We start from the raw sequence: 11,033 nt of genomic DNA on the forward strand, positions 1-11,033 counted from the left end.
AGTCTTAGTCACTTTCGGCTTTAGCACTCAAACGCAGAATAGAACCAGCATCTCTGAAAATAGTGCAGAAGCTAAATAACCAATACATGGGAAATGTCTGGGCTGATAAATACTCTCATTGTCATAATGGCCCTAATGTGTGTGGCAGGAGAGCAGAGAACGGGGAAACAGTGTCCACAAGGGTCACTAGTAGTTTGCATAACCACCAGTGACTTTGGAGTCCTGACGGTCCCTCCCTTGCTGATAAGAACTGGCAGTAATTTGAAAATTCAAAACCCAAGGCTTAAGCTGAGTTGTATCAGGTTAGTGACACATTTATTTGACTACAGCTTTTGTGACATCCAGTAATGATGTATGTAGCTGGACACTATGTTACATGCCGGTAGTCCTTGGTACAAGCTTGTAATCTCAGTGTGTCAGGAGGCTGTGGTCCTAGGATGGTTTGAGCCTAGTAGCTCAGGGCTAGCCTGGTAACAGAGTAAAACCTTAAGGATACCACCCAGTGACGGTGTTACACAGCATTCTTGAAGCCCTCAGTGCATTCCCTAGGTTAAAATACAAACCAACAAACAAAAAACCCCCACAGATAAACATGCAGATACATAGCTACAGATAAATACTGATACAAAAGCACCAGCCTCACAGAACTCATGCTAGCTTTCATTACTAACCAAACAAACTCATCCAAACTTGAATCTGAAAATATTTTTTGCATATTTTCAGCCTACCCAGGATGAAAAATAAGGCAGTATTTCCCAGGAGAACACATTCCACAATCATGTGCTACTAGGACTTGGGCTAAGGTCACTTTTTATGAGAACGAACCACGAAAACATAAGGAAGTGTTCAGCTAAACACTAGCCAGCCCTTAGCCTTGCTGGCTGGCTGGGGTCATCAGGATTCTTAAGGACAAAAACAAGGTACATGGGGGTGGCAGATCTGAGGATTTTGGCGGAAGGCATAGGAAAGGCACTGTGCACCTAGCCTGGTAAAGCCTTCCAGTCAGTCACTTGCACCCGGGAAGCATTTTCCTAGGCAGTTTGCCATTCTGAGCCCTGACCTGGGCATTTTAACCCGTTCTTTGCTGGACTCTCCCACGTGGGCAGTTTCACAGCCAAGTCTCAGCACACCACTGGGGCAGAGCAAACATTTACTCTGCCAGTTCTTTCTGCAATCCTTAGGTAAACAGAAGCCTTGGGGTGGTCACTGGTGTCTGTCTACTAACCACCCCCAAGACGAGGGGCCATGCTTAGAAATGGAGACTCCTAATAGCCACAGTGTCTATTTTTCTGACTTTTTTGGGGGTGGGGGAAGTTGAATAATCAGCAACTTCCAGCAGTAATCACCTTATACTTCAAAAAGACTACAGGGGTATCAACGAGAAAATGTTTCACCATGCTAGGTCTCAAACTGTTCACTTTGCTGGGTTCCTCATACATTTTATGGTAAAATTTATTTTTGTTTAATTTCTTTTCTTTTCTTTTTTATTTTCAAGACAGAGTTTCTCTGTGCAGTTATAGCTGTCCTGGAACTTGTTCTGTAGACCAGGCTGGCCTCAAACTCACAGAACTGCGCCTACTTCTGCCTCCCTAGTGCTGGCATTAACGGTATGCACCACCACCTTAGGCTTATTTATATTTTTTGTTTTCTGAGGTGGGGCCAGAATTTGTGTGTGTGCCTGCACACATGCACTGTGTCCATGCCATGGTATGCATGTGGAGATCAGAGAACCATTTGCACTACATGGGTCTTGGGGTTTGAACTTAGTATCAGACTGGCAGTAAGTTCCTTTTACCTCCTAAGCCATTTCACTGCCCAGTGTTGTCCTTACTCCCAATCCTTCTCAGACTTACTTTTTTTTAACCAAATGAAATAAAAATTAATTTCAAGGGCATTTAAAAAATAAATCTGGGTGCAATAGTGCATGTTAGTACTAGGGAGGAGGAGAGGTGACAGAAGGAGGATACAAGGGTATCCCTGGGGTTCACTGGCCCAGGGTGTTTGGAGGCACCTAAGGCACAACACTCAAGGCTGTCCTCTGGTCCCTGCACCCACATGCACCTGCAAACACACAAGGTCATGTAAATGAAGTACTGTTCTGTTAAGGCAGATGGGTCTTCATGATGATATTCTTAGTGAATCCACCTGTGGTAATTCGAATGAGAAATGTCTTTCACAGGCTCTAGCATGTGAACACTTCGTCCCCAGTATCAACTGTTCGGGGAGATCTAGGAGGTGCAGCCTTACTAGGAGCTGGCTTTAATGTTTCAAAGTCTCAGGCCACTCTCAATGCGTACTCTTTCTCTCTATCTCTCTCATTTCATGACGTCAATTGAGGTGAGGTATCAGCTTTGTTTTCCTGCCAGCATGCTTGCTACCTACTGTGATGTCCCCATCATTATGGACTGTAACCCCCTGGAACTGTAAGCCAAAATTAATCTACTTCTCTGTTAACCTTGGTCACGGTGTTTTGTCACAGCAACAGAAAAGTTAACTACTACACCACTGCTCACAGAGAATAATGGTGTTGATGCCCTGCATCCTCACTCCAGGACAGCAATCCCTAAACTGTGAGTCTCAACCCCTCTGGGGTCTGCTGTCCCTGTCACAGGGGTCAAATATCAGATATCTTGCATATCAGGTATTTACATCACGATTCCTAACAGTAGCAAAAATGACAGTGATGGAGTAGCAATGAAAATAATCTTATGGTTGGGGTCACCACAACATGAGGAACTATATTAAAGGTTCTCAGCATTAGGAAGGTTGAGAACCGCTGCTCTAGGATGAGAACCTATGTGCTCAATAGATCCCTGTCCACACTCATCCAAGTGTCCTCCAGACAAATGTACCCACTGGATCCCACTGTCTTGCTAAGTTGCTCTTTTATCCGTTGTTGTTTTTGCTTTCTAAGTTTTTATATTTATTTATTTTGTGTGTTTGTGTTTACCTGTGCACACACACATGTGCCGTGTCACACATATGGCAGTCAGAGGACAGTTAATGCAGTCAGTTCTCTCTTTCAACCATTTGGGTTCTGGGCATTCAACTCCTGTCACCAGGCTTAGCAGCAGGCCACTCAGTTATCTTTCTTGGGCCCACAGAGTTGCCATTTGTTCTATGTCGAAAGAGGAGGATAGGTGGTGGAAGTCCATGGTCCCTGCAAATCCCAGGGCTGTACTGCTCCCTTCATCTAGGAGCACTGAGGTGACATCTTCAAGGGAGAAAGGCTGGCAGGCAAGCTCTATCTGAAGGGATACTGTGTGTCTTTTTCTCCTTTCAATGAATAAATCTGTCTAGAGTTTCACTCAGTGACTAAAACATGGACCCATTTTCAATGGCTTCTACTGTTCTGTCTATCCACAAGTCTTACCCTTGAGTAGTAAGGAGAACTCAAGTTAACCTCTTCCCGACTTGAGCTGTTTTTGCTTTAAGACTTTATTTGGGTCAGAGCTTGCTCCTTCTCTGCAACTGAGGTGAAGCTGGAGTTGCTTGGGGAAGAGAGGGATCATCTGCTCCAGCTCCTGTCAGCTCTCAGCTACATCCCTCTGAGATCATCCACAGTGAATTCAGAGCTGTTGCAGAAACCTCGCCCTTCAAAGTACTGCATGGAAATGATGGCTTACCTTGAGGTTCAAAAGTGCCAAGAGCCTCTGTGGAGCTCACACTCTGTGTACAGTGAGTCTTTTGCCTGTACTCTCCTTTGGGATGCCATCCATACCCACCTCAGTCCTGGACACACAGAGTTAGCGCTGTTGAAGGACTACAGTCCACACCCAGGCTGCAGGTTCCTCTTCTGTGAACAGTGAAGGCCTCATCCCAAGGCGTCTTCCATACATTCACTAGAGGCCACATGCCCACACAACCTCACTTCCTCACTCCACCAAAGAGAGTGCCTTTCTCCTCCTAGCTTCTTAGGCTCTGGCTGAGAAGTACCCTTTATAAGACAGTGGCTCCCTGATTTTCAGATGACAATGTCCAAATTGTTCTCTGAGAGCAGTTCTCCCTGGCCTTTGGCAGGGGCGTGAGGGACAGGAGCAACTGGAGAGCTGCCTCTGCTGGGATCCACATCCTTCAACACATCTGCAGGAAAATGCTGCCTTATGGCTGGAGCCACTCTTGGGCCCTGGGAAGTAGGGATAAAAAGAAGCTTCTTAGCTCTTCACCCATTCTCAGAAAACAGGAAAGATTCCACCCAAGCCTCGCTCTGCTTAGATTGCTCCTACAAACTGCATGCAGCTCTGTGCCAGCTGCGTTGAACTCTGTGGTGGATGTCATGGTTCCTGCCCTCATAGAACTCACTCTAGAGAGATGCCATAGAAATGTCAAGCTCAGGGTGATGACAGGAGATTCTGGTTTGCTTCCTTTTTGTTCTTTGGAGTCTGGGGGTGGTTGTGAGGTAAGAATTGGGGTAAGAGATGAAGTGAAAAGGAGAGAGAGACAGAGACAGAGAGACAGACAGAGACTAAACTGGAAAACCTTTTATTTCAGAAACAGGGTTTCTCTGTGTATCCCTGGCATTCCTGGAACGCTCAGAGGTGTGCCTGCTTCTACCTTTGCAGTGCTAGGATTAAGGGTGTGTGTCACATCGGCTGGCTATGGAAACACTTTTAAAGTAACCATGGCAGGGGATACACTCAGTGGGCATACCTGCAGAGCATGCTCAGTTTGCTCCTGGGCGTGGCAGTAAATCCCTGTAAACCTTAAACTCAAGAGAGGAAAGAGGCTTCAGGCAGGAGGATCGTTCTTGGTCATGCAGCAAGTTCAAAGCCAGCCTGGGAGTAGATGGAAGAAGGTAGTGTGTGTGGTGGGAAGTTTCGGTGATTTTACACATGCCTGATCTAGTTTCTAAACCTTACCTATTATGACATTCAAAAGCCTTGTGGGGGCCAGCACCATGGCTCAGGGAGCAAAGGCAAGTGTTTCACAAAATTGAAACTGGGCAAACTGGGGTACACCCCTGGAACCCTTATAAAGACAAAAAGAATGAACGGCACAAGGTTGTCTTTTGACCTCATGGCACTCTTGTGTGTGCGTGCGCACACACATAATGCTGTCTTAAATTACTAATGTCTGTGCTTGTGCATGAACGTGCATGCAGTGTGTCTGTTTCCTGAACTCACAGCTGGACTCCTCTACATCCTAGCAGTATGATCTGGGGGCTCTTGAGCATCCTTGGGTATTTCATTATGCGAACTCTGCTACTCCTCAAGGGTGACATGGGGTGTCTTACTGCACAGCCGCTAGACAAATAGTGACTCTCCTTGACCAAATAATACTGTCAATTGAAAAAAAGGGCTAGGCAGTAGCTCCTGCCTTTAATTCCAGCCCTTGGAAGTCTGAAGCTGGATGGATGATTTCCATGAGTTTGATGCCAGCCTGGGCTATGCTTTAAGACTTAAAAAAAACAAAACAAAACAAAAAACAAATAAATAAGGACAGTCTTCTTCTTTAACTTCTTGCTTCACTGGGGGTAGAATATATTCCAGAGACAGATGGATTGACAGATGTATGGACAGACAAGACAAACAGAGATTATACAAGGGACTGGTAAGAACACATCAAAGTGACAAATGTCATATTGGAACAATAAGTGAATTCCAGGACAGCCAGGGCTACACAGAGAAACCTTGACTGGAAAAACAAAAATAGAAACAAATATTCACTGATAGACTCCACAAAAATGACTCCTCTCTTTTTTTTAAAGATTTATTCATTTATTATATACTTATATATACATATATATGTACTTATCTGTCTGTCTGTCTGTCTATCTTATCTAATCTATCTATCTATCTATCTATCTATCTATCTATCTATCTATCTATCTATCTATAAGTACACTGTAGCTGTCTTCAGACACACCAGAAGAGGGCATCAGATCTCTTTACAGATGGTTGTGAGCCACCATGTGGTTGCTGGGAATTGAAATCAGGACCTCTGGAAGAGTAGTTGGGTGCTCTTAACCTCTGAGCCATCTCTCCAGCCCAACTCCTCTTTTTTCAAAGGTATCTCTTCTAGAAGTCAGACCTTATTAACGGTTAAAGCTAGGAACTTCTGCCTTCCTAGGGGCCCACCCTATCAAGGCTGCTGAATACACCGAAACCATTAGATATCAAATCTTGCTCCCCAGTCTGATACCCGCTCCTCAGCAATGCTAGGGTGTCACAGAAGGGGTGAGTGTGTGTGGCAACAGCCCCCCTGAGCAGCTCGGGCACAGCTCCACAGACCTCAGCAACACTCAGGGCAGCTGCCACTGACCCCAAGGCTGTCTCAGTCCCAAGCAAGGCACTTTTTGCAGAGAGAGGACACCAAGAAACCATGTCAATCAATTGGAATCACAGAGATTCCACCACACTTCAAAGACAGCAGCAGAGAGAACGGACATGGATTTTCTAACTAAATTAGAACTTGTCTTTTTCCCATTTTTAAAGATTATTCACCTCACGAGCTAGTGGAACATAAAAGTACAGGAATGATTTAATGAACAAAAATATAATCCCGTCTCCCTTTCAGTCAGGGGAGCACTGATGATCATAGTTTACATCAAAGGTTACAACTCAAAAGAAAAGGACAGCGTTGCAGGTGTGCCTCCTCATCCGTGGGTCTTTTCTAGCACACCATGTGATGGACAAGGGCAAACAGAGACCAAGGGGATTCCAGCCCAGTGAGCAGCAACTATGTCTGTGGAAAGAAACAACTTTAAAAAGACTTACCTTCTACCATCTGTTTGTTACTTGTTTTCCAGTGAGCTTTGTAGCAACTTAAGATCTGTAGAAACGCCATAAAGGTCCTTCAGGTGTCACAGATTACCTCCAAAGCTCCTGCCAGGAGCATCTGACAAGGTACACATGACAACTAATAGACCAACTCTTATGTCCCTACTTTGCTCATCTTTTTTTTCCTCTAATGGTTAATTTTTTCCTCTTCTAGGAGTTCAGCTAGATATACTGAATTTAGCTTTCCTTTTCTGTTGTTTCTCCCTGCTCCCTCTTTCTCCCTGTGTGATGTGTTTGGACACAGGGTGTCACTATGTAGCCCTGGGATGCCTAGAACTCAGATATCCTCCTGCCTCTGACTACCAAGTGCTGAGAATAAAGATATTTGGTGCCAGGCCTGGTGGAGTTCCTTGTGTTTGATAACCACGGCAGTTCTAGATAGCACTGGCCAGATGTCTGGTACAAATACTGTATTGGTTGAGCTGTTCTCATGACTTTCTGAGTTTTTAGGATAGACCATAGTAGTGAAATGCTATTTTCCTCACAGCCTAGTAAATGAATGCACATTCTCACTGTCGTCCAAGTACCTGGCGAAGGTCATGAATGTTAGGTTTATCCACTGTCCCCTTGGCCCTTCTTCACTCTTTGAAAAGCAGTCACTACCCACAACCTACACTTGGGTAGTACATGGAGTATGTTCCACCTCCTTGAGGCAGGTTATCTACATAAATTATTCAGAATTTCTCCAGAAGAAATTAACTTTTAAAAAAGAAGCCATGTGTATTGGCTCACACCAGTAACCCCAGCACTAAAGTAGGACTGCCTTGAATTCCAAGCCAACTCTGGCAACAGGACTGTTTATCAAGACAAGCCAAGGGCTGGGCATGTGGCTCAGCTGGTAGTGTTTGCCTAGCATACACAATTCTCTGCCCCAGCACCATATAAAACGGCATAGGGAGTTGCAGGCCTGTAATCTCAGGACTTGGATGGTATAGGAGGAGGATCATAGTTCAAAACCATCCTCATCCTGCCTACCCAAGACTCTGTCTCAAAAGCAAAACAAAGATTCCAACAACAGCAAGACTTGACACATAAGCAGCTCGATGGCCCAGAGAATTGACCAGAGATAAAATCTAAGACTGATAAGTTTTTCACTATATGGTAAGTTTGCTTTTACAGGGCTTACAATGTCCTAGAGATGACAAAGCATTCGAAGTCTGTGTGTGGCAGGAACAAGCGTTAGTTCTGGCTCCAACTCTGTGCTGGCTGTGGTAGGAGTCCCAGGGTCTGGCCGGGGTGGACCAGCATCCCAACCACAACCTGCTTTGAATGCTCACTTCGAGCCAAGGCTCTGTGATGAAATACTGTGTTTACTTGTTTTTTTTTTTTAAATTATTCTAATTTCATGTACTCTGGTGTCTTGCCTACATGTATGTCTATGTGAAGGAGTCAGATCCCCCTGAAATGGGAGTTATAGACAATTGTGAGCTACCATGGTACTTAGGTCCTTTGGAAGAGCAACCAGTGCTCTTAACTTGCTGAGCCATCTCTCTAGTCTTTTTTTTTTTCAGAGCTGGGGACCGAACCCAGGGCCTTGTGCTTCCTAGGTAAGCGCTCTACCACTGAGCTAAATCCCCAGCCCCTCTAGTCTTTTTTTAAAGTGATTTCTCTGTAGCCAATTTACATTGACTAGCTTTCTCACTGGGCCTGGTATGCAAGGCTATAGCTGCTGCTTCTTAGGTACTATGTGCAGCCTGGTGCTTATATGTGTTGCCCTATAGGATGTTGGAGACAGTTTTCTGGTGGATACTCATGTCTGATATCATTGCTGTCCAAACCGAGACACCAGGCAGGTATGTGGAATGCCTGTAAGAATCTTCAGGGCACAAAGCCCAGGATTCGCATGGCCAGGTCATCATGTCCATCTGCTTCAAGCTGCAGATTAAGAAGCTTATAATGGACGGCCTTGAAGAGTCATGTTCAAGTTCCCTGGACACCAGAAGATCCATGTCTCAAAGAACTGGGGCATCACCAAGTCTAAGGCAGATGCATTCGAAGACATAGTAACTGAGAAGTGGCTCATCCTCTCTCTGTAGCGGGGGGTCAAACTCACCCCTAACTGTGGTCTCCTAGACAAATGGTGGGTCCTGCATTCCTAAGAGCTTCGCCTGTTCTGAGCCACACACCCCATCAAACACAGTCACTAACATCTCAAATTTAGTCTTAAAAAAAAAAACATTTTAGCTTTTTTGCTCTTTCCAGTGATAGAGAGCATGGACAGAATGTCTCTTCAATGATCTAGTCCTATCTGAGGTTTATTAAAACAGGCAGTGGTGCTTACACCTTTAATCCTAGTATTTGGGAAGTAGAGGCAGGCAGATCTGAGTTCGAGTCTATAGAATGAGTTTCTAGGACAGCCAGGAAACCCTATCTCAAAAAACCAAAACAAAACAAAACAAAACAAAAAAACAAAAAAAAAACCAAAGAACCCAAAAAACCTGAATTACCAAAATATTCAAATAAAACAATATGCTATTACCTCAAACATGGATGTTGAATGTTTATCTTCTCAGAAATAACATGCTATGCTTCACTACCTTGGAGATGAATATAATTTTAAGTTTTTCATTACTTAGGAGTGTAGACAAGTGTGTGGAGTGCCTTTAAGGAAGCTTCAGGGCACAAAGACCAGGATTCACATGTATGGAGCTGGGGAAAACAAGCAAAGGTCAGAGGACAACTTTGTGGGGTTAGTGAATATTGAACTCTGCTTGCCAGGCATGTCCAGCAAGCACCTTCACCCACTGAGCCATCTCCGTGGCCCAGGAGATTAAAGTGACTTTATCTTTACTACCATACGGCAGAAGTCCAAGCTGAGGAGAGCATGAAAACCATTACCGCTCACTTTGCCCAGCCGAATAGGCTGTCATAAGTAGACATCTCATTGTTTTCAGTTCTCTTGTTTTTCTATTTTACCAACCAAAGCTGCCTTATGTCTGGAAATACACTTAAGGGGCCACAGAGCTAAGAACTTTAAATATAAAAGGACACGGCAGTTACATTTTAACTGCTTACTTTGAACAATACTTTTGATATCTTATTGCTGGAGAGTCAACAGCATCGTCACCGTAAATGTTTATTGTTGAGAAAAAGAAAATTTACCACTTTATGTAGCCAGTCCTTTGGGCATTAAGTACATTCGTGTTGGACAATCATCACCATCCACTGCTGGAATTGCTTCGACCTCCCCAAATGAAACTTTGTATTCCGTAAGTATCCTCTGCTCTAGACGCTGGTAACAGTAACTCTTTCTAGGATCCTTAAGTGAGTGAATAGCATAGCAGCTGTTCAGTTGTAGCTGCCCTCACTTAGCATAGTACTTTCAAGGTTCACCCATGGTGGATGGTGTCACGATTTCCTTCCCTCTAAATGCCTAATATTTTACTGAATGTACACACCTCTCATTCGTCCATGGATATTTGGGTGGTTTCTAACTTTCTGCTATTTCTAATAATGCTATGAAAATGGATATGCAAGTATCTCTCTCGGCCACTTCTTTTTGCTTCCTTTGGACATAGATATGTTACGACTACATTAAGCAAATCTAATGGAAACGTTGTGGGTCCCATCACCTTCTTCTTACATCATTTCTCATGTACCTGCATCAAATTCACCTGGCTTATATCTAAGACCTACTCAGAGGTGTCCCTTTGTTGTTGATAAGGTCTTACTATATAGCCCTAGCTGGCTACCACTATGTAGACCAGGCTCACATAGACCAATATGCTTTGAACTCATGGGTAATCCTCATGCTTCTGCTTTCAGAAATCTGAGATTACAGGTGTACACCACACACACACCCTAAATTTCAAAGACTTGAGGCCTTGGTGAGTTTCTGGAGCCACTGTGTCTGTTCTGTCAGCTCAGCCTGAGTACTGTCTATAAAGGCCAAATGTTGAGTCCAAACTACAGCCAATACAGTTGTGATAGTTTTATAAACGTGACATAACCTAAAAATCACCTCTGAGATAGTTCCTGCGCATGCTTGTGAAGGGTTATCTTTTGTGATGGTGGGGGATGGTTTTGACTACATTAATTAAGGTTCCCTAGGTAGGGATCCAGGATAGGGTAACAGGAAGGAAGCAGGCTGAACAGTTGTATGCATACACTCATTGTCCTCCCTTTCCTCCTATGAACAGAATGTGGCCAGCTGCTTCAAGCTCCTGATGCCTTGAGAAATCCTTTCTCCCTGAATTTGCTTTTGTCTGGGCATCTTATCACGTCAACAGCAAAAGAAAGAAGAAAACTGTGATA

The 11,033-nt window shown here is 44.2% G+C and overlaps 1 pseudogene; it reads left to right on the forward strand.

Annotated features, from left to right (window-relative positions):
• The first annotated feature begins 8,388 nt into the window (after positions 1–8,388).
• LOC120103254 (small nucleolar RNA SNORA70) lies at positions 8,389–8,516 on the forward strand (annotated as a pseudogene).
• Positions 8,517–11,033: the final 2,517 nt, after the last annotated feature.

The sequence above is a fragment of the Rattus norvegicus genome, chromosome 5 (assembly GCF_036323735.1).
Source record: "Rattus norvegicus strain BN/NHsdMcwi chromosome 5, GRCr8, whole genome shotgun sequence".
Taxonomy (NCBI): Eukaryota; Metazoa; Chordata; class Mammalia; order Rodentia; family Muridae; genus Rattus; species Rattus norvegicus.